This window comes from Dermacentor variabilis, chromosome 2 (assembly GCF_050947875.1).
Source record: "Dermacentor variabilis isolate Ectoservices chromosome 2, ASM5094787v1, whole genome shotgun sequence".
NCBI lineage: Eukaryota > Metazoa > Arthropoda > Arachnida > Ixodida > Ixodidae > Dermacentor > Dermacentor variabilis.
In genome coordinates this window covers 231,868,605-231,889,047 of record NC_134569.1, presented here as the reverse complement: position 1 = coordinate 231,889,047, position 20,443 = coordinate 231,868,605, and positions in this window count along the sequence as shown.

Sequence of the window (20,443 nt, the reverse complement as noted above, 5' to 3'; positions counted from 1 at the left end):
ATGGAGGTCGACACAAAAAACCCGGTGTCATTGACACCGAAGGACAAGCGCTCTCTTGAGCGCGGTAAGAGGGACAAGATCCCAATAACCACCCAAAATAAGAAAGCGATAACCTGAAGGTTATCGCTCCTTTGTATCACCCTTCCTGAGATCAACGTCACCTAATATCTTACCTACCTCCTATTTAACTGTTAAAGCTATTTTTAGCCTTCAATTCCATAATGGCTTTTATTATTCACTGGAACTGTAGAGGTCTTTTACATAACCTAGGTGACATTTAAGACCTGTTATTTAACTTCTCTCCTGTGGCCTTATGCTTACAGGAAACAAACCTAGGTGAAAAACACAAACATATATTAAAAGGTTTCACTGTTGTACGGCGCGACCGTACTCAGATGAACCGGCTTTCGGGTGGTGTAGCCATTATTGTGCAGGGTGGTATTGCAGTTAGAGAAGTTCCGATTACCAGTCACATAGAAGCCGTTGCTGTCACTGTTATAACTCACAAAACCATCACCATTTGCTCGCTGTATATCCCACCCCACACCCATTTTACTACTAAACATTTAGAAAACATAACAGGTCAATTACCGGAGCCTTTTGTTTTAGTGGGGGATTTTAATGCTCACGGTACTCTTTGGGGCAGTATCAAAACTGACCAAAGAGGGCAAATGGTCGAGGGTTTTATTCTATCCAATGATATCTGCCTTTTAAATTCAGGTGCACCGACATACTTTTCACCAACTTCCCGCACTTTTAGTTGTTTAGATTTAGCTTTTTGCTCACCATCTCTTTTTAATGATTTTAAATGGGAAACCGCCGACAAGTCTTATGGCAGTGATCACTTGCCCGCAATCATCAAATCCTTATTATTACCACCAACCTTAATCACAAGGGCACGCCAGTGGAAATTACAGCTCGCTGACTGGCCGCTTTTTACGGAAAACGCGAGACTGGAAGTTGTCTTTTCACAAGAACTAAGCATTGATGAACTTAATAAAAATATCACTGAAGTAATAATCTCTGCAGCAGAAAAGGCAATACCCCAGTCATCCGGTATTGTACACAAAAGGTTAAATCCCTGGTGGACGAACGAGTGTACCGAAGCCAAAAAGAAACAAAATAAGGCCTGGGGAATCCTACGTAGGTACCCCACTTATAGCAACCTTTTAAATTTCAAACAGGCCAAAGCCAAAGCACGATTTATTCGAAGGCAGGCAGAGAAATCGTCATGGCAAAAATATGTATCCTCAATTAATAATACGGTCACGTCAAAACGAATGTGGGAGCAGGTAAGAAAGTTTAGAGGAGAGTACACATCATACACAATTCCACTACTCACATGTCCAGGCACACAAACAACACTGCAGGACCAGGCGAACTTATTAGGCGAACATTTTTACAAGGTCTCAAGCTCAGCAAACTACTCAAGTGACTTCTTAAAATATAAAATGTCGGCGGAGAAACAGAGACTGCCCACTACTGGGGCTTCAAATGAACCTTATAATAACGCCCTCACAATGCAAGAATTGAACAGGGTTCTCTCTGCCGGTAAAAAAACAGCAACAGGCCTTGACCGTGTCCATTACACAATGTTGGCACACCTCTCTCAAGCATCAACAGAAACACTTCTTAAATTCTTCAACAAGATCTGGGAATCTGAAATAATGCCCACAGACTGGAAAAATGCAGTAATAGTGCCTTTTTTGAAATCAGGTAAATCCTCAACGTCCCCAAGCAGCTACAGACCCATCGCCTTAACAAGCTGTCTAGCCAAAACCTACGAGAGTATCATAAACATAAGGCTCACATTCATCCTTGAATCACGGAATCTAATAGACGTGCACCAGTGCGGATACAGAAAGGGCTGCTCAACAACTGACCACCTCGTACGACTAGAACATGAAATACGTAACGCGTTTCTACACAAACAACACTGTCTCACAATATTTTTCGATCTAGAGAAAGCGTATGATACCACTTGGCGGTATGGAATTTTAAGAGACCTGGCTGAATTGGGAGTGCGTGGCAGAATGCTAAACTGTCTATCTGATTTTATGGCAAATAGAACATTTCAGGTGCGTCTCGGCGCAATACTTTCAGGCACATTTACACAGGAAAATGGCGTTCCACAGGGTTGTATTCTGAGCACGACACTCTTCATAATCAAAATGAACTCTGTTAATAAGATCATACCATCCTCTGTTATGCACTCCATATATGTCGACGATCTGCAAGTTGCTTGCCGCGCCTCAAATCTATCCACTTGCGAAAGACAACTACAAATAACTATAAATAACCTTACACAATGGGCTGACAAAAATGGATTCCGTTTTTCAACAGACAAAACTGTTACAGTTCTCTTCTCCCAGAAACGAGGATTACACTTGAACCCAGTTCTCACATTGCATGGTACAACCTTGCCGGTCAAAGAACACTATAAATTTCTAGGCGTAACGTTTGACACAAAGCTGAACTTCTTGGCCCACATTAACACAACTAAAATTAAAGCAAATAAAGCATTAAATATCCTCAAGGTGCTATCACACAAGCACTGGGGATCTGACCGAACTTGTCTACTACGTATATACCGGTCCCTCGTACGTAGCATCCTCGACTACGGTAGGGTAGTTTATGGTGCAGCTAGGCAGTCATACATCAAGCGACTCGATCCAGTTCATAATCTCGGCCTACGACTGGCAAGCGGTGCCTACAGAACATCGCCTGTCCAAAGTTTATATGTTGACTGCAATGAGCCGTCCTTACAGCAACGCAGAGCACTGCTTACACTTTCCTATGTACTACGAGTTCGATCATCACCACAACATATATGCTACAACATCGTTACACAGTGCATATCAAGGATACACTACACAAGCAAACCGAACATGATTCGGCCACTAATCTTACGATACGAAGAATACTGTGAAGCTTATGATGTTCCTCACGAGGCCCTGCAGGTTGCTGAAAGGCCACCAAGATTGCCACCATGGTACAACTTTTCACAGCTATGTGACTGGACACTAACACATCTAAAGAAAAAAGACATCCCACAGGAACACATAATACAAGAGTTTCGAGCTATACAAGAAAAATATAAACATTACACGGAATTTTACACCGACGGCTCCAAAACACAAGAATACGTAGGTGTCGGAATAATTACGAAAAATTGGCAAAATAGCATTCGGATAAATAACTTTTCTTCAGTGTTTACCGCCGAAGTTTTCGCAATATGGACGGCAGTTAAAAAAATTACCAGTGACAAGCAGACGAATGCTATCATATATACCGATTCGTTAAGCGCACTCAGAGCTCTAAACCTTAACTCCGCGTCCGAACCCCTACTTGGTGACATCCTAAACATGTTGGCTTATAACGAATATGGAAGAACAATACGATTATGCTGGGTTCCAAGCCATGTCGGGATACCAGGGAATGAAGCAGCAGATAGATGCGCGTTCATGGCAGCACATAAAGGTATAACGCAAACAACACTTCCATACCAAGACAGTATCCGAGCTATTCATAAGGCCCTAACATTAAAGTGGCAACTAGAATGGGACACATGCACAAATAACAAGTTACACACAATAAAACCCGTGCTTAGAGAATGGAAGTCGTGCTGTCACCAGCAACGCTTCTATGAGGTGATCCTATGTAGACTCCGAATCGGGCATACGCACCTGACCCACAATTTTCTACTTCAAAACGAAAACCCGCCAACTTGCGAGAAGTGCCATGAACCACTCACCGTTATGCATATTCTTATGACATGTCCAAATATTGAAACACAGAGACACAAGCTTTTACAGAATCTCTATAACTTACACATACCTTTACACCCCGCCTCAATAGTCGGAGATGAACCACTAGTACCTTTCGCTGACTTGTTCAGCTTTCTAGAAGAAACCGGTTTTTTACCCAGACTCTAAAATAACGCTGCTTCCACTGTTTAACATTTGAATCCTTAATATCTTGTGGCTGGCGCAGCATGGCCTTAGTTGCTTTTGCGCCATAAAACCCGAATTAACTAACTAACTAACACCAGGATCACGAGGGGGGGGGGGAGACAGCGACGTAGGTCGGGGCTGCAGGCGGAGACGGTTGCGTAGATGAAGTGCCACCGGCCGGAGCCGAAGTTGCACTGCCGCTGTTGCGAGCGCTGCGAAGCTCCATGACGGGTGCGAGGAACGTCCACCTCCACCAAATTAATGCCACGTGTGGCTGGAGCCCAATACTATATACAATTTATTTACAGGGAAGCTAACGGAAGGCCAAAATGGCGACGCTGTATCAAGCGGGGCCCACGTCGTCTTGTTCCTCCTCAGTGCAGCCTCACTGTGGCGGCTGTCCCGTAGCAATATGAACGACAATCTGATGCGCATTACTAAGGAGTGTGAAGTCGGTGGTAACTTCATTAGACAGGATGCCAGTAAGCTATCGCAGGAGATGAAAGATCTGATCAAGAAACGCCAATGTATGGAAGCCTCCAGCCGTACAGTTAGAATAGAACTGGCAGAACCTTGCAATTTAATCAACAAGCGTAAGACAACTGACACAAGGAAGTCTAATATAGGTAGAATTGAACATGCTCTCAGGAACAGAGGATGCCTAAAGGCAATGAAGAAAAAACTAGGAATAGGCATTAATCAGGTGTATGCGTTCAAGTTCAAGTGGCTGAGGAGTTCTATAGAGATTTGTACAGTACCAGTAGCACCCGCGATGATAATGGAAGAGAGAATAGTCTAGAGGAATTTGAAATCCGACAAGTAACGCCGGAAGAAGTAAGGAGAGCCTTGCGAGCTATGCAAAGAGGAAAGGCAGCTGGGGAGGATCAGGTAACAGCCGATGTGTTGAAGGATGGTGGGCAGATTGTTCTAGAAAAACTGGCCACCTTCTATACGCAATGCCTCATGACTTCGAGCGTACCGGAATCTTAGAAGACCGATAACATAATCCTAATCCAGGAGAAATAGGACGCCAAAGACATGAAAAATTATAGACCGATCAACTTAATGTCCGTTGCCTGCAAAGTATGCACTAAGGTAATGGCAAATAGAATCAGGAAAACCTTAGACTTCTGTCAACCAAATGACCAGGCAGGATTCCGTAAAGCGATAGACCATATGCACACTATCAATCAGGTGATAGAGAAATGTGTGCAATATAACCATCCCTTATGTATAGCTTTCATCGATTATGAGAAAGGGTTTGATTCAGTCGAAACCTCAGCAGTCATGGAAGCATTACGGAATCAAGGTGTAGACGAGCCGTATGTATAAACACTGAAATAGATCTATAGCGACTCCACAGCCACCGTGTCCTCCATAAATAAAGCAACAAAATCCCAATGAAGAAAGGCGTCAGGCAGGGAGGTACGATCTCTCCAATGCTATTCACAGCGTGTGGAGACCTGGATTGGGGTGAATTGGGGATAGGAGTTGATGCAGAATACCTTAGTAACTTGCGATTCGCTCATGATGATATAGCCTTGCTTAGTAACTCATGGGACCAATTGCAATGTATGTTTATTGACCCGGAGAGGCAAAGCAGAAGGGTGGGTCTAAAATAATCTGCGGAAAACTAAAGTAATGTTTAACAGTCTCGGAAGAGAACAGCAGTTTACGATAGGCATTGAGGCACTGGAAGTGGTATGGGAGAACATCTACTCAGGGCAGGTAGTGACCGCAGATCCGGATCATGAGACTGAAATAATCAGAAGAATAAGAATGGACTTGGGTGCGTTTGGCAGGCACTCTCAGATCATGAACAGCAGGTTGCCATTATCCCACAAGAGAAAAGTGTATAACAGCTCTATCTTACCAGTGCTCACCCACGGAGCCGAATCCTGGAGGCTTAAGGAAAAAGTTCTACTTAAATTGAGGACAAGGCAAGGAGCTATGGAAAGAAGAATGATGGGTGCAACGTTAAGGGATAAAAAAAGAGATGGTCGGGTGAGGGCACAAACGCGAGTTAACGATATCTTAGTTGAAATCAAGAAAATGAAATGGGAGGGGGGGGGCATGGGCATAACATGTAATGAGAAGGGAAGATAAACGATTGTCATTAAAGGTTATGGACTGGATTTCAAGAGAGGGGGAGCGTTGCAGGGGCGGCAGAAAGTTAGGTGGGCGGATGAGATTAAGAAGACTGCAGGGACAATATGGCCAAAATTAGTGCATGACTGCCGTAGTTGGCGAAGTATGGGAGAAGCCTTTGCCCTGAAGTGGGCGTAACCGGGCTGATGATGATGATGATGATGATTTCTTTGTCCGCTTCGGATCAAGAAATGTGACGTGGTTACCCTGCCTACGACGGCCTTTGCGTCACTAGTGCGACTGCCGCGGCGATGATAATGGTGATGACGAAATTTTTTGACATGAAAAGGGGAGGGAGTTAGGAAAAGGGTGGTTGGATTCTTATTCCAGAATTCCGTTGGCTAAGGTTGACGGCCTGGCTCTTTCCACAAGGGCTTGCTGGTCCTTGAGGATAGAGCTGGACAGGGCTGCCTCTCATCGTTCTCACGTTGGCTGTTCTATATTGTCTAAGGCACTATTAACCTGGAAGGCACATAACATATGGTAGAAGTGTGCCTTGTGCCCGCACAATTTACATTCTGCTTAGAAGGATTGTGGCTCGATAGCATGTAGCCTGACTGGCTTAATAAATGACATGGTTGGTCATCTTCGTAAATGACGCCGGTTCTTCTGCTTTATGTAATGCCTTGGCTGCGGCCCAAAGCGATCATATAGCTCCCGGCAAGGATTTCACCCTGTGCTAAACGCGCCTGTCGCGACCAACACTGTGAATATATGAGCAGCATTTCATGATATAACATAAGATCTTCGTCGGATGCTTTTAAATTAGCTTTGTAGAAAGGGCACGCCTTTTCATGGTCATGGAAAGTAATTCCAAATGTTCACGGTGGTACCGATCGTTTCGCGAGCTCAATTCGTTTCAATCGTTGCGATTTCTATTAAAATCGCCAAATTCACATTTTAAAAGATTCGACTTTAATATCATAAATTTTTCATGTCAAATAGACCAAAAGCTTTCAGTAGTCAACTATCCTGTGCCGATTCGTTGTACATCAGCCGAACTCGTTAGGTGTAATGAATTCTCATTCTCGGAAGAGTGTGAAAATATTTGACACGATGAAGGAAAAGACAAGCTGGCGCTCAATGTCAATATGCACTTCTGAGAAACAGAGATCGAGCAAATGAATAAATTTTGCGCTCTTCTCCGCGAGTGGCGTCACTGAGGTGAAATATTGCACGCGGATGAATTCTAGAGGGTTGCACGCACGAGGGCATTCTTACGGTGGGGGATGCAGCGCTATTCTCGATAATGTCAATCATTATAATTGTCTGGCCATTCTTCGTTTATTGAGGCCATGACAACGCAGCCATGCGGCATCGCTGTTCACAGTGGGCGCTTCACTGAGGCTATTAACGCCGCTCCTTTCCAAATAAAAACGACACTCTATCCTTAGAGACGGGAGCAACGGCTGTCACTGCAAAATGGTGGTGCGATGCGTGTTCTAGCGTCCGCAGTGAAGCACGATAGTGAAAATTTATTTGTTTATCTGTGTGTGCGAAGCCTCAGCGACTCCATGCGAATAGGAGCGTGCTGCCCAGAGACGCAATTCATCGCTTGTTATCGCTTGCTCAGTGAACGTGCGTCTGTGCGCATGCACGCAGTGCCTGAGCGGGGTGTGCATTCCAAGGGGCTTGCGCATTGCCTCTGCTGAAGCTAACAGCGATCGCAGATGCATATCCTAATGACACCGAAGCAATCGCATTTTCCAGGAGAGCGCTCTTATGTGCAGTTATTAAATGAGAATTCTAAAGGAGGAAGATGTTGGAACTGTTTAGTGAGCAATGCTTGAGAGGAAACGCCATCACAATGCGTCTAGAAAAGGGAGCGTTCTGGACGCTGGCCGTGCTTACGCCACTTCGGCTCCGAAACATCACCGATGACAGAGTAGCCATATCAAACGACAGCTGCTATACGCTGTCGTTCGATAACACTGCGAAATCCTGAGCACCGTCGTCCACGACGGCGCATCAACGCTTTGCAAGCAGCTACAGTGACGTGCCGATAATTCTTTGCTGTCCGTTACGTCACCACTATCCAGGCAAATAAACCCTGTTGTGGGACCTTCACAGCCCGAGAAGATGTATGCAAAAGCCAGCCACATTCCACGCGTACTTTTTGAAAATGGTGCTCAGTACATCGCCGATGACTCCGTTTTGTGTGTTTTATTTCGACTGTCAAGATATGCCTCTCAGCTCAGCAACGCGTTGCTGTTGCAGAAAACTAAGTTCGGCGTGGCCAAGCGCTGGTGGATGCGCGCACAAAAGTTACATGACTTGAGTGGGGCGTTGCCTATAATTTTGTTTGACAGGCGAACATGTGCCAAACTCGTACAGTCGCAAAACCCCCTCGAGCTGAACCCAGGAACACGGCGGCGGCAGCAGCAACCTGTATCATCGCATACAGCTGCAGCAAGCGTCACATGATTGTATTGACCCGTTACGCTGCATGACTGATGAAGAGTTTCAGCGTCATTTTCGCTTGTTAAAACGTTAGTGCACTGGCTGTGTAACGAGTCAGACGAAGACTCTCGTCTGCGGAGACAGCGGAGTGGGCAAATTACACTTACGGAGCAGATTGGTGTGACTGGGCTGCAGAGGAAGAGTTCGTGCGATCGCTTCGCCTCGCTCCGGTTTCAAGCGCTGTACGCCCGCCGCACCCCAGCGCCAGGCCAGGTCCGGCGGCGTCATCAGAGTACTGGGGCACTTGCAAGGGCCTGGACTTTAAGCTAGACCAGCCAACCTGCGAAGGCGGAGTGGTCACATTATATGGGAAGACCAACAATGAACGGCCAGCTGCCTTGCGGTGCAACAGGTGCCGAAAGCAGTTGTCGAAGTTACACGGTACAACTACAATGCGCGAGCAGAGAGGCAAAGGAAGTTACTTCTCCAACACACCTCGGCCGTCCGAAGGTCCACCTCTCCAGGCGGGACGTGATTTGGCCGACGTACTGCGTGAGCAAAAGCGTAGAGCTGGTGCTATTAAAGGAGATGACTGGTGAGTTGGGCAGGTTGCGTTTCCTCGCTGTACAATGGGAAACGTAATAAAAAACAGATTAATCTATAGCACGTTCAGTGTACATATTATAAAGCTTCAAATGTTTATAAACCTCATTAAGGTGACCAATGACATTATACTAAGTCCAATTATGTTTTAACTTGCTTGGGCATGTATTGCACTCCGTGGAACGACAAGTAAGTGAAAGAAGGCACCAACGAGATGATCACGTGAGCTTCATTTGTTGGCAACGCCCAAAGAATGAAAAGCACCCAGAGTGAATGTAGATCAACCAATAAAACTAGAGACATGCGGAACGACAACCTATGTCTTGCTACCATTATTCTTGCATCTTGGGGCGTCGGCAGAGCTCGTGAACATGCCGAGTTTCACCCAGCTCGGGGAATCCTGCATAGTATCCCTGTTCTTGTACTGTACTTACAAATTTACATTGTTTCTTTCGCACTTCTGTTTTCCTTGTAAGCTAAGAACCAAGTCGCCGCAAAATATGTTTCATTATTTAATAAATAAATTTATTGCCGAGAATTATGTTACAGCAGTTCATGACGTTTGGTGGCGATGAGCGGTAACGGAAAAAGTTTCGTCTTTGCTACTCGAGTAGTCATCGCTTTCATAAGCTGGGCACTTAAAAAAATACGCTTGCTGCTTAGTCATGGAAACTTCGGCACTGCTATCAGGCCCACATCATGCTTGAGTAACAAAAAATTTGCCCCTCTCGAGCCACTGTTGCTGTATAAATCTCAATAGAAATCCTCAGCCACTTGAACTATCTCATCCATATTAGTAATGATATTGCCGGCGTTAAGAGAAGAAGCCGACAATATCATTACTAATATGGATGAGATAGTTCAAGTGGTTGAGGATTTCTATAGAGATTTATACAGCACCAGAGGCAACTTCGACGATAATGGAAGAGAAATTAGTCCAGTGGAATTCGAAATCCCAAAGGTAACGCCGGAAGAAGTGAAGAAATCCTTGGGAGATATGCAAAGGGGGAAGGCAGCTGGGGAAGATCAGGTAACAACAGATTTGTTGAACGATGGTGGACAGATTGTTCTAGAGAAACTGGCTACCCTGTATACGCAATGCCTCGTGACCTCGAGCGTACAGGAATCTTGGAAGAACGCTAATATAATCCTAATCCATAAGAAAGGGGACGCCCAAGACTTGAAAAATTATAGACCGATCAGCTTACTATCCGTTGCCTACAAACTATTTACTAAGGTAATTGCAAATAGAATCAGGAACACCTTAGACTTCTGTCAAACAAAGGACCAGGCAGGATTCCGTAAAGGCTACTCAACAATAGATCATATTCACATTATCAATCAGGTGATAGAGAAATGTGCGGAATATAACCAACCCTTATATATAGCTTTCATTGATTACGAGAAAGCGTTTGATTCTGTCGAAACCTCAGCAGTCATAGAGGCATTACGGAATCAGGGTGTAGACGAGCCGTATGTAAAAATACTGAAAGATATCTATAGCGGCTCCACAGCCACCGTAGTCCTCCATAAAGCATGCAACAAAATCCCAATAAAGAAATGCGTCAGGCAGGGAGATACGATATCTCCAATGCTATTCACAGCGTGTTTACAGGAGGTATTCAGAGACCTGTATTGGGAAGAATTAAGGATAAAAGTTAATGGAGAATACCTTAGTAACTTGCGATTCGCTGATGATAGTGCCTTGCTTAGTAACTCAGGGGACCAATTGCAATCCATGCTCACTGACCTGGAGAGGCAAAGCAGAAGAGTGGGTCTAAAAATTAATCTGCAGAAAACTAAAGTAATGCTTAACAGTCTCGGAAGAGAACAGCAATTTACAATAGGCAGCGAGGCACTGGAAGTCGTAAGGGAATACATCTACTTAGGGCAGGTAGTGACGGCGGATCCGGATCATGAGACGGAAATAATCAGAAGAATAAGAATGGGCTGGGGTGCGTTTGGCAGGCATATTCAGATCATGAACAGCAGGTTGCCATTATCCCTCAAGAGAAAAGTATATAATAGCTGTGTCTTACCAGTACTCACCTATGGGGCATAAACCTGGAGGCTTACTAAAAGGGTTCTACTCAAATTGAGGGCGGCGCAACGAGCTATGGAAAGAAGAATGATAGGTGTAACGTTAAGGGATAAGAAAAGAGCAGATTGGGTAAGGGAACAAACGCGAGTTAATGACATCTTAGTTGAAATCAAGAAAAAGAAATGGGCATGGGCTGGACATGTAATGAGGAGGGAAGATAACCGATGGTCATTAAGGGTTACGGACTGGATCCCAAGGGAAGGGAAGCGTAGCAGGGGGCGGCAGAAAGTTAGGTGGGCGGATGAGATTAAGAAGTTTGCAGGCATGGCATGGCCACAATTAATACATTACCGGGGTTGTTAGAGAAGTATGGGAGAGGTCTTTGCCCTGCAGTGGGCGTAACTAGGCTGATGATGATGATGATGATGATGATGAGCGTGAGCTGCACGGCATGAAGCCGGTAAAGCCTGCAGAATTTATTTCTCATATATGTCTTACGAAGTACTTGTGTATAATCTGCATCGCATTGCATGGTATGAACGCAAAATGAACGCATCAGAATTATCAGAACTGCACCAGCAGTTCCAGGCATCTTATTGCAAGTGAAAGACATAATTCTCGGTTGGTTTCCTTTTAGCAGAAATGCCGGGAATTCTACTGTCTACAACTCGCCGCAGGAACACCATTCAATATTTGAAAATGAAGCAGTATACAGGCCACAGGAATATTGTACAAAAACTTCGGCAATGCTTTGTCAAATAGGCGGTTTTAACGGTTTCGTCTAAGCAACTTCGAGATATTTTCTTGTCAAGCATCCAACTGGCATTTTAAAAGAGAAACCCCGCGATATTCAATTTTATTGAGCGGAATCGACAGCCTTAACATAACAAGCTATAGTCAGTGCTTTTGTTTAGTCCTGCCATGACAGTAGCAAATGGCTTCTTGTTACGTGTTGGAAGCTACTCATAGAGTCTACTTTACCAGCACTGTTTGCATTAAAATAGAATAGATCACAGTTGCTCTAACGACACAATGGCTGGTAAGTGTGAATCACTTGCTGTTTCTTGGTTGCAGAAAAATCTGATTTCTGCCGGCGCTAGAGACGTACGTTCGAAGGCAACATTTGCCTTATTTGAGCAAAAATTTATTCTTTTGAAAAAGTAACTCGTGCTGTAGCCCCACGACTGCAAATGCACTATTGGCTTCGCACGCATATTCTGATAGATACATGACTTCCTAATACCTGGCAGAGTGCGTGTAATTATAATGAAGTATTGACGGCATTCATAAATGGCAAAAATCGTTCTCTCCCGTTCCGTTCAGATCATTTTACAAATAAAATCAGTGTAACGATAAAATATGTATATTTTGTTGAGACAGCACTCACTCTGTGTCCCTACGCACGCGCGTTTGGCATTTCAGTGCTGCTGTAGACATAAAAACAGATCTCATTGCCTAACATCAGACGTAGCAGGAATAAGTAGAAATTATGAAGTAGACAGCGGCGCATACTAATGGATTTACCCCGCAAGTAACGCTGTATTCGTAAATTGTGGTTAACTTTCTACGGCATGGTTTGCCCGCGCTAGAATATCTTTGTATTCAGGAGTTTGTTGTTCCATCTATTGCATATCTGTTGGTTGGAAGGGAACAATCCTACGCCCTCGACGCGCTGCAGCCTTCCGGCGAAAACTCTTCGCAATGCGCCTTCTTGTCACAATGTATGTAGTAAGCACAGTACTGTCCATTCTAGTCTCTGGAGTGGTTTGATCACTTCCACTTTCGTAGAAGGCATTCGAGTTATCACTGTAAACGTACTCTTCTGCGGTTGTTTTCGAATAAGTGGATGAATATGATCGAATCCTAGCCGTGCTGCGATTTCTAAGCTTGCCTGTTGAGCGCGGCTGTATTTCGGTTAAGGCTAGGAATACGATAGCTCCGATTGCGAGCACGCCGAGCATGGTGGTGGCCAGGTTGCAGGCGCGCATAGCCTTGATGCGTGGTCGGCGCGGCACGCTGTTGTCGACGCTGTCGTCACCGTCCACCCTGGTGGCTCTCTGTAAATGTGGCGGGAAATCTCTGCGTGATACACGCGAAGCAGTGCATGAGGGCGACATGGGAGCGACGTTTACGATCCTACTATTGCGAGGTGGGAGGGCTGCCGGCGAGCAACGACGATGCGCTGGTGCGGGGGCGCTGGGCCCTTGGCTCTGCATCGCTCGAGGACGCTGCATTTGCGTGGCTCATAGGAGAACGAAGAGGCGTTGGTCACGGTGTGGGAGATCCCCGTCCGAGAAAATGGGAGTCGTTGCAATTTAGCGTAGAGCAGCGGGGTCTTACTGGCTGGCCCGCTTGCTCCTCACTTGTGGCGCTTACCCACTACGGGGGATTCGCCAAGAAGTCGGCGGTTAAAGGTTAGAGGGAAGGGGAGATTGAAAAACCTAAACAGAAAAGTAAATCATGGTAAAGTATAACGTTCTTATTATGAGACTTACGTGGCAGATACAGAAATAAAATATTTGGAATGATATATAAACAGCCAATTCTGTTTTTTATTATTGGGAGGTATTATTTATTGGGACTATTAGAATAACTTTCAACACACAATCACGAATTTAAAGATCTACTAAATTATTGATGTCGAGAATTATCTTGGTAGCCTTCTTGTGTCAAACATGTCTCAAATGTCATGCAGACGTTCCTGTAGCTAAAGCCTAATAAATACGCCACGAAGAGAGCACAGTTTGATGATGGTGATGATGATGATAATGAGATGTAGCGTTTAATGGCGTAAGAGCCATGTGTGGCCAAAGAGCTCGAAGGCAATGGTGATGAGTATTGAATGGACTAATGGCTGATATGACGTGGCTGTAGAGAGGCCTAAAACCATGAGAGCATATTTTGAGTGAGTAAAAAATATAATGTTTTCAGAATGAAAATTCAAATTTTTTCCTCTTATATGCTAATCGGCGGCATGCTTGTAGAAATGATCAATGTTTTCGGGTTCCTGGCAGGCAGGACCAAGAGATCGACGGTGCCAGACCAGACCTGTATAGGTAAAAATGTAATGGTGTGATGCGGCATCGTAATTGTTTTCTGGATATTCTTAAATTACGTGTGCGACACCATTTATTATCGTCAAAGCAGGCTAAACCATAGACAATCTTTCTCTTTAGTTATCTCTTTTAAGGCAAATACCCACTTCAGATCCTGGCTAAGGAGAGAAAATAACGATAAATACAGAACAAGTAGAAGTAGAAGTAGAAGTAGAAGTAGATAAGCAGAACAAGTAGCAATCGCCTTAGCCATCCGGGCTAATCGGTGGACACATATTAACAGCGACTCTAGAACAGCCATACGCAACTTTACCAACGGATATGTGACACGGATAGCAACAAAATTATTAGAGAAGGTCAAGAGTGAGAGGATCGAAATCCGCTGGTTTCCTGCACATCTGGGGGTGGTGGACGGAGCTCGGAGAAACCTCAATGAGGTGGCAAATGAAGCAGCACGAGGACTTTCTAGCCGTGCTCTTCAAGACCGAGCAACTTACACTTCACCCGGGGAACACAGGGATCGATTATTAACATATAACGAAATCACGAAGCATTATTATTTAAGCAGAAGGGAATACCCATTGGCACACGGTAAGCTTTGCAGAGCCCAAGCGGTCACATTACGTTTGCTACAGACAAGAACATACCCAAGTCCATATTTTATTAACAGGATCTATCCGGAGAGGGAAATTCAAACCAACTGTAATAAGTGCAATGGCATCATTACTCTTGACCACATGCTTTGGCAGTGCCCCGCGGTCTTCACAGACCGTGACAAGGAACAAAAATAGTGGCGGCAAATGCTACACAGTGAATCACTCTGACCAATTACGGGCAGTCCAGAAGGCCCGCGATGTGGCTGAAGGGCTCGGCCTGACAGTCCCAACGTGGGAGCGGCCCGCGTCAACGTATGGTTGACCTTCAGGACCCAATAAAGTTCTCCATACCATACCATACCATAAATACTTCATTAATGTGGCAAATATGCATACCTAATTTACTTTATGAACTGCTGCGTGGGCTCTGGGTTCTTCTTTTTTTACCAATCAGATTATTACGCTGCTGGCATAGTTTACGCTACGCTTACATATGCTGCTTTTCTGGACACGTACCAACTAATAACGCCTCAAGCGGCCGCCGCATGAAGCCAGTGGGGCTTTGATGGAACGAGTGGATTGTTCGCGAATAATTAAATAGGTACGTCTATTATTGAAAACGGCAGGTGACGGCAGAAGACATTCCTCAGGAACAGATGCAGTGATCATGCTGTGGATAGCTAGAATGTTGTTCCCAGTGCGGTTAAAGATTGAGCAATGGAAGCCTATTTTCGACACGAACATGATAGTTGCCATAGAGCTACGGCTGCTGTCCTAGTAGCCACTACAGCGTATGTTGTCTGCAGACTAATATTTCAGTTTATGGCTATATAGACTCTCTACACATGGCCTAACACTGTCCCCAAAAGTGGTTTTTGAAACACAGTCGTTAAAATTCAGATGGTATCTTGATAAACCAAAGCGTATCATTGTGGAAACGTCGGAAGCCGTGGCCCAGTGATTTAATGGCACGCAGCTATCGCCCCGCGTAATGGTGGCAGCGGTTTACTTCCATGCCCTAGAGAAAGACATTCAGCAACAGCGGACACTACCGTACAGCACAGCGGCCAAATTGACTGTAGCCCACCAGGCGCATGGGATTATCTCCTCCCGGTCGAATTCACCAGTGCCTAAAAAACAGCAGGTGAGCTGGGCGAGGCTTGTTTCTGCCACTGCTCCAAAATAGAATAATGATGAAAATGATAAACGGATTCAGAAAATGGAAACGGAAAATGCGCGGCTAAGAGAACAGCTCTCAGGAGAAGAATACAAACGACAATCACTTGAGAAACAAATGTCAGAGTTAGAGGCGCGCTTCAATAGCACAATGCAACAGCTGGAAACGCAGCGTCATTCTTAAAAAATAGCAAAAACGAAAGTGGCGGCAGATATAAACGCCGTCTCCGTGCAGTCTCCGACAACGAAAATTTCAAATAACGCGCAGATAACGGCAGCGCAGATCCAGACAATGATCGCGGAAAACTTGAAAATATTTATGCATGAAATGATGACGTTAGTTACCCAAAGGTTCACGGAATTTAAAAAACTACGCACGAAAGACTTCGAGAAACACAAGGTGTTCGTGGCAGAACAGCTTAAGGCAGTGTCGAAGGCTGTTCCCACCAAAAAACGCGCAATTGCGATAGCAGCGTGTTCGACAATAACTAAAATAAGCCACTGCGTAACAGAATTCGACGGCTCGGACACGGAAACGTGTCAGGGGCTTAAAACAAGAGTGGGAAACATGGCTAATCACGCTAAGAAATCACAGTGAATACAAAACTCAGAACAATTAGAGATATGGCAATGGAACTTCCGCTCCTTCTTCAGGAAAGCGGCAGTGTTCCACCAGTTCATCAAAAACTCCGGAATCGCTCCGGACGTGATATGTCTTCAGGAGGACGGGGCCAAGCCGGCCAAACTGTAGGGATACTACGCTCTGAGCGATCCTCAAAATTCGAAGGTCGCCACGCTGGTGAGCAAGTCGATAAACGCTCAATTATTACCACTTCCGCAAACTCAAGGAGACTAATTCCATAGTTATCAGTGTGATGTCAAAGAAACGAAGTAAGGCACACAGAATAATCCCAAATCTGTACAGTCCTCCCAAAAGCAAAGGGGACGACCTACCCCACATTCTCTCAGCAACAAAAGAGTTAGTGGGTACCAGGGATAAGGCGGTGATACTGAGTGACTTTAATGCACCACACATACTATGGGGATGCGCGAAAACGTCACCCAAAGGGTTCTTACTCGAGCGCACCGCAACGGCCTTTGGCTTACGGGCAATCAGTCAGAACGGCAAACCGACGCGCACGGGTAACAGCGTCAGCGGAGACACGGCACCCGACCGTGCCTTTACAATTAACATCAGAGACGCACAATGGGTTTCCTTTGACGATAACCTGGGAAGCGATCACGACATAATCCGAGTAGCGCTCTCCACGCCCTACATACGGAGAACAATAGGAATGACTAAATTAACTGACTGGCCTCATTATAGAGAACTCCCGAGAGCGCTGGAGGAGTCGGATACAGCCCCGACCAACATGCGAGGATGGATGGAATTCCTTCGACGAGCACACGGGGGCACCACTAAAGCCATTAAGCGTACAGCGGAGGTGCCGGTGATAGACTCTTACCTGAACTGGCCAAGAGGTGGAAAAGACAACGTCGAAACAAACACCTAAGACAACGCATCGCTCTCTTGGCAAAGCAAGCCCAAGGCCACGCCAACGAGCTCGCTAAAAACGAGTGAGCGACATTCTGTGGAACCCTATCAGGAACTCTGAAAACGACCAATACGTGGCGAATACTACGAAGCATGCTATACCCGATGAGCACGCGTACTGAGAATAACAAGAAGCTCCAAATTATAGCAGACAACTTCGAGGGTACAGACCAAGATCTAGTCCATGCTCCTCAGAAAAAGTATAGGACCCTCACCTGCCAGGAAGAAGAAGAAGAAGCCGTGGAGTGCGAATGCACATCGCGTCAGCTCCGCATTTTCTTATGATTCTCGGCAGAAAATCGCATTTTGTGGAGAAATCCATTGACCTTCAAACGAACAGGTGCCACGGAGTCCAAGGACACCATTCTCTACCAGGTGGGCCCGTTTTTCGGCCGTCAATCGTTCTTTCCTCTCGCTACGCGTGGCGGGAGATCTACACCTAACTAGAACGCTTCGACACCTCGAACGGCTCCGCCGCAGCAGTGGCTGAGAGAGCTCGGCCTACCGACGGAGATACCCAGGCCCTGCTCCATAATGGAAGTCGTGAGCGTGGAAGGCGAAGAAATGCAACCAGAGGAGTTCGGAAAAGAATCAGGTTGGTGCGAAGTTAGAAGAGGCACAAAGAAGCGATGCAGCGGTGTGGCCGGATTGGCGGGACACGAGCAGCAGAGAAGAACCTTCGTCGGGGAAGCAAAAGATAGAAACAAATGGAAGAACGAACGCAAGGTGCGACAAATCATCAAAGCAAGTACGCTGCCTAACCTGCCAAAAGAAGACTGCAGGGTAATCGTGCGTCCACGTGGCGGACTTAAGGTATCAGACTACAAGCTGGATCGCATTTACTACTGTCTGCGCAAGGCTGCCGGGGTCGGCCGAGAGACAGCGGAGGAAGACAGCATATGCATAAACAGCAAACAAAATATAGTGGTGCTCAGCACGCCTTCCGAGGACCGGGCCAGAAAATATAGGGCTATCAATAAGCTACGCCTTGGAGAACAAGATTTTCAAGCAAGTGCTTACAGAGCAGCTCCTGATAATACATCCAAGGGTCTCATCGGAGGAATATCCCAGGAGGAGAGTCCAGAGGACATAGTGACCAGTCTGGTCACACCACGCAATCCTGGAGTCTTGCACGCAAAGAGAATGGGTAACACAGACAACGTGATCATTTTATTTGAAGGTTTTCACGTCCCAAGATATGTGAGGTATGGAGCGATGCTTATCCAGTGCTCCTTGTATAAAAAACACATCGACATATGCTATGGATGCGGAAGAACAGGGCACAGGGCTGACGTGTGCCCCAACCCTGAAGACAAGATTTGCCGGGGGTGTGGGTGCAAGAATCCTCAGCAGGATCACAAATGCAACGCGGAGTGCCAACTGTGCGGCAAAGACCACCTCACGGGAGACAAGAAGTGCCAAGCAAGATACAAGATACCGTACCTGGTCAGGAGACGCCGCTGGGAGCGACGGAGGAGGGAAGCAGAAGAGGCCGAAGAGGCAGAGTACTACTACCAAAACTACACAGAAAACAGAGGGAGCAACAACGATAATCGTAAGACTGTAGCGAGCAAGCAGCCCTCAACCGACAGAGAAGAAACAAGCAGGAAAAACTATGGAAGACACCGCTCCGGTTCCTTTCCGAGACTTCCAGGGGAAGCCGGTCGCGAACGCTCCAGGTCCAGGCCCAGGACCAGATCGTGGACGAGATCAAGGTCGAGGTCCGGTTCGAGAACTAATCGAGGGGGAGACGGGAGCAAAGCACAGGTGAGCTGGGCAAGCGCGGTCTCTGGCACTGCTACTAAATCGCCTAAAAATAATGGGTCCGCCCTAGAACAGGAAATGATTCAGATTACAAACATGTTAGAACAGATTACCCGAGAGAATGAAACGCTTAAAGATGAGATGAAGCACATTAGGGCAGAAAACGCGAAGTTTCAGCAACAAAAGAATGGCAACGCACCCTCCGCCAGTACGACGTCGACGCGTAGTCGGGCTCCAACGCCCGTTCCCACGCAAGCGAACGGAGAAGCACCACCACACAAAAGGAAGGCGCAAGAAACGGCTGTAAAAAGAGTGTCTTTGCAATCAGCGAGGTTATGGGAACGTTTAAAGGAATGTTCGATGGGTTACAGCAACAAATCACAAACATGTATGTAGAGATTAAACAACGATTCGATGGATTAGAGAATAGAGTAGCGGCACTAGAAAGCACACCAAAGGATATTAGGCCGGCAGGCGCAGGACCGGTTAAAAGCAAACCGTATAGCAGGCGGAATGCGGTAGAAAATAGCAAGGCCACCGGGGAAGAACAGATAAATCAACATGGCGCCGCGTAACCAATACGCGATTTGGCAATGGAACTGGCGCGGGTATCGTCGCAAGCGAGGAAACCTGCAGCAGTTCGTAACAAGTAAGGAGGCGCCAGATGTCATCGCCCTTCAGGAAACCGGGGGGATCACAAAATTATCGGCGTATAAATCGTACAGTGCTTCCGGCGAGAAGGCAACCGTCACGACGCTGATACAGAGAAACCTCTCAGCTGTCCAGCACGATACCGGTGTGCGCGGCATAGACCACGTCCTGATTGAAATAATCCCCTCCCGTAAAGAAGAGGGAAGCCTATTTATTCTGAACATATATAGTCCACCCCGGCACAAGCCCAAATTCGGCCCACTCTTCCGCAAAGTGTTGAGCGTAGAGCACAAGCAGGCACTAGTCGTGGCCGGCGATTTTAACGCGCCACACGCGGCTTGGGGATACAGCATAGAGAACATTAAGGGCCGAAGCCTATGGGCAGACGCTCAGCACGAAGGACTAACGCTCATAACTGACCCTCAGGCACCAACCGGAATAGGAAACAGCGTAACCAATGACACACCAGATCTCACATTTACGAAGAATGTAGCAGTTTC